General features: G+C 32.0%; 1 long non-coding RNA gene across 1 annotated transcript; it reads right to left on the reverse strand.

Annotated features, from left to right (window-relative positions):
- Positions 1 to 790: 790 nt before the first annotated feature.
- On the reverse strand, positions 791 to 2,078 carry LOC138888750 (uncharacterized). Its single transcript, XR_011406181.1, has 3 exons — positions 1,948 to 2,078; positions 1,728 to 1,848; positions 791 to 1,129 (listed from the first exon to the last, which is right to left on the reverse strand). It is a non-coding gene; the product is annotated as an uncharacterized lncRNA (long non-coding RNA).
- Between the last annotated feature and the right edge of the window lie 2,605 nt (positions 2,079 to 4,683).

Below are 4,683 nucleotides of genomic sequence, written 5' to 3' on the forward strand. Positions count from 1 at the left end.
GCTAAGTATCAAAAATTCTTTTTATGAAGAAATAAAAGACATTGTTAAGATATTTTGTAAATTCCAATTAGAATAACACAATTGCATGATATGTATGTTAAAGTTAAGATTGTGTATTTATACCATCTGTAAGTCATATTCATGAACTGTTTTTAGTAGTAGTGAGTTGATACTTCTGTAATGACGTTCTAACAAGTCAATATATGAAAAAAGTAAAATACGTTTAAAGTATAGGTTCAAAGACAAAAAATTTATCTCCTTGTATAATCGCAACAATCACTTAATTTAATAACAATAGCAATTAAACTCGCTACAAAATAGACATATAACAAGGGCCTTCCACTGAAACACTAACATGTTTCAGTGGAAAACATCTAATGAAGAGAAATTATATTGATGGTAGATATCAAACAGAAGCTTGCTAACCAAAATTGAATTCTTTCCATAACCAAATACCTTAACTAGATCGTGTTTCGCTAAAAAGAGCTAATACTTTCGTGTGGTAAAATTTGGCACCAACTGATGCTTTGTTAACAAATAATCACGTGTCTTTTTCTTTTAACAAGAGGAAAATGAACTTATTTTGCAGCCATTACTATTGCCGCTAAAGCGAATATTTATTGCGGCTAGAATTCTTTTTGTAATAATGTTATCATATAACAGAACCATCAAAAGCAAATAATTTGGGAAAACATGATTTTGTGAGTTAAGATTGAGGTAGTTTTTTGGAAGTGTGAAATATAAATACATTTTCAAGATTCGGAGAATGAGTTGAGCCAGAAGAATGTGGTAGATTTTGGCCTCTTATAGCTCGTGCACTACTTGCATCAACCGATGAAGGAATATTAGATCCAGCACACCCTTGTATATCATGAAAATTCAATTCATAGTTGTTTTGCACCACTTGACTAAGAAAGGATTGCATTTCTTCTCTCAACATTTCCTTCATTTCTTCTTTTAGAGAAGTCATTTCATTGGCATGCTTTTGTTTAAGCTTGGTAATTTCATCATCTTTTTTCAGAGAGCTTGTCGTCACCGATCTACCATAGCATCTAACCTGACCAGGCTGCTCCTTTCCAAACACAACCCTAAATGCATCATCTGCTGTTTCTCCGGAACTTTGACGATTCTGAAGTTCACATTGTGAAAAACAAATATTACTGCACATCACTTACAAATCAAGATAGATTGAATACTAAAATAACTTAAACTAACTTTTATTTTTCCTACAAAAGACATGAAATATTTTCAGGGGTTGTTGTAAATGAATATTACTCTGGAAGCTATTAAAAGCAACACTTATAAAAAGGAATGTGATTTAGTTTCAATTTGGCAAATTATTTCTTGGTCATGGTAAATTAAGTTTCTTTCCCAACTATGAATTCTTTTGAGAAACTTCAACTTGTCTTATTTTTTAGTAAAGATCTAGGAGCTCTTAATAATAATATTTTTTTTGAGCTTTCGTTTCAAGTGTCTAAAGAACAGATACTTGCTAAGTAGATTATTTTTTCCATGTACACTAACACAAAAAAAAAGTAATACAAGATGGAGTTATCTCCTAAAGAAACTACAATTTCACTAATTTGTCATTCAATTAGTACAAGATATAAGCACCAGACACATATACAAAACTGCATTAGAAATACATGGTTTTAATTAAAAAGATGAAACTTTAATAGACACACATTCAGTTAACGAGAGGGGCTATATAATAACAAGATCTTAACTTGCATCATGATTTACTATTGCAACTTGAGTATCTGTATGAACTTCTTTTCCTTTCTTTGTACGAGTTGCAATAAACATTTCGGACTTTGATGGTTCCTGGTTGTTCTCTTTGGTTGCACGCTACAAATTAAATCAAAAGAAAGTAAAAAATAAACATTAATGTGTTCCGACAAAGAAAATGGAAGTCAAAATTTTCATAAATTGTCAAGTAAATGCTACCAATGTTATGAGTATTCTTCCAAAATTAATAGGTCCCATTCGATGCCTCCATTTTTATTTTTTCTGTTTTCAGAATTTAATTGACACATGGCCTAGCACCAAAAGAATTACATTAGTCAATAAATCAAAAAGAAAAAAAAAGATATAATGCAACAATATGCTCAAGTGTAGAAATGCACAATTTAGTCTCACTTGGATATCTGAATCCTTCCAATACTCAATCAATTGGCCGAATTGAACTTCTGGTATCTCATTTGGACGATTTTGTAGCATACCTTCATCAGTAGTATTCTTATTGAAATATTTCATCTTAATATTTCTCTTGTGTCGCCTCCAAGCATCACGAAGGTCGATCATTACCCATTTTTCTCCTTCTGCTGGAATTGTGAACTTGGACTATGCAAAATAACGTATATTTATCTTCACTTAGTAGGAAATATACAAAAAAGTATACATTTAAAAAATTAATTATTCTTACGTTGACATATTCTCACATTCGTTGCTTAATATCTTGTGACACAACATGTCAACTACTATGCACCAAGGTGATAAATCTTGAATTTCTTGCAATTGTTCCTATTAAGTTGGTCAAATCAGACACTATCTTGTCAGTTGGTCTCACTGCTTGTTCTTTGTCAAATGCCACCTCCTCTCTTTTTTCAAACCTTCTTGCATGAATATTCTTACATGTCGTTTGCCCTCAAACTCTTTTCTTCTCTGATATCCCTAGATTAATGTAACAACATGACATAAGGAAAAAGTTACAATATGTAAAAGAATTACAAATTTTAAGACATACCATCTGCAGCACTATCAATGTTTACATCCTCATCTCTAACAAACTCGTCGTCACCAACTCCTACTTGTGCATCAAAATTATCCATTTCTATTTCCTGCTCATCAACAACAGGGGATGACATAAATCTAACTTCAGCTACTGGGTGGATATTAGGAGAATTTTCACCACCAACATGTATCCTATATTTTTTTAGAAATTGATTTAGACTCGTCGATGGTAGGACCGAGTTTGTCTTTACTTTTTTACAGTTTTTTTGCTCCTGAATATCAAGTTATTTCTCTCCTTCACCTTGTTTTCTTCCACTCAGACCTAAAGTGTTAAGATCTTTCTTTGAAGATGACTGGAGCATAGATGTGTGCACATGTAATTTATTCATTTCTTGCTTTTGAATTTGCTCCTCCAATTGAGCTAACCTCTGTGTACTTGTCCTCTTATTGCAATGTTATGTGAAGTGTTCAGATCTTCCTTGGAAGGCGATTGAATCATTGATTTGTATATAAGCAATTTACTCAGTCCTAACTTTTGAACTGACTCATCGGATTGAGTTAACCTCTATCTTCTTTTTCCTTATGTTATTATAGGCATACTATTCTTTCTTTTAAATCTAAGTGATGCCTACTCTTTCACAGCTTTATCCTTGTGATAACTTACGAGATTTTCTCTCTTAATTTGAAATTTTTCGTCAATTCGGCACTTGATCGATATTGAAAATCAAAACCTATATTCTTCATTGGACTTTCAGCTTTGTTTGGATTCGAAACTTTTTTCTTTAGAGCTGCTGCTTGATTCATCCTTCATACAAAGAAAAAAATTATTTTAGTCTAGCAAATAGTAGAAATACAGAACACTATGCAGAAAATAGACATTTAAGACCAAGCTATCATGAAATATATAATCATTTAACATGCAACATTGTGGCAAAATCCATTGCATAAGGAAGGTAATCAATGAATCTACAATTAGTAAATGTGTAAGAAGGTCACTATATTCATCTTCCATTCTAGTGTGGAGAGAAACAACAGCTCCATTCGCCTTCTTCTACCTTTACTTCCTCAGTGAAAAGATCCACTTTCCAAGTCTCTTCTTCACTGTACAAAGCATCTAATAAAAAATGGAAGCTTTTCTATTTCTTGATGAAGTTGAGTACACATCTTCTTCTGAGAAGAAGAAGATTACTTGTGTTTTCATTTACTTCATAATATTCAAGAAACTAAATAAAGGAATTAAACTCTTATCCTTGTGGCTTCACCTAAGCCTACAACTTATTTGTTAATAGTGTTGAACGGAGCAAAAAAAGGAGACCGTGGAAAAGAAAGAACAAGATATAGACTTCCAGCACTCCGTCTCAAATTAATTTGAGAAATGCTAACTGAAGTACTACATGTTAAAAAATGAAGACTTTAATGCAGCTCTAGAAACATTGAATCCCAGCTAGTACTGCACCTGAATGAGTAACTAAAATCAACGGGGAAAGGTTATATTTTCTTTTCACTTAGCCAATTGAATGATGAAAATTGCTAAGTCAGAGGAACACAAGTTGTTCAATTACAAAAACAAATAGCATATGCTTCATAAATAGATAAATAGAGTTGCAGAGATACATGTTCACTATTTATCTGCTTCCTCAAAATTTCTAGTCACCAATTTTTTTTTAGTTGAATGAGCACCATCTGATAACAATAGAAGAAATATGTATGCTTTAACACATTTTTCAATACTCCAGTAATAAGATTAGTGACAAATTCAGAACTACAATTTCTACTTATTCACGTTCACTTCCTGGGATATTTAGTGCAAAATTAGAGGACTTAAACCTCTTTTCATATATGATGTAATACGGTTCCTCATGTTATGAAACTAAATTGAGGCACACTTAATAGTAACCAAATGCTTTAGAAACCAAAAGTAACACTCTAAAATTATATGAGCACAAAATA

This window comes from Nicotiana sylvestris, chromosome 3, assembly GCF_000393655.2.
Source record: "Nicotiana sylvestris chromosome 3, ASM39365v2, whole genome shotgun sequence".
Lineage (NCBI taxonomy): Eukaryota > Viridiplantae > Streptophyta > Magnoliopsida > Solanales > Solanaceae > Nicotiana > Nicotiana sylvestris.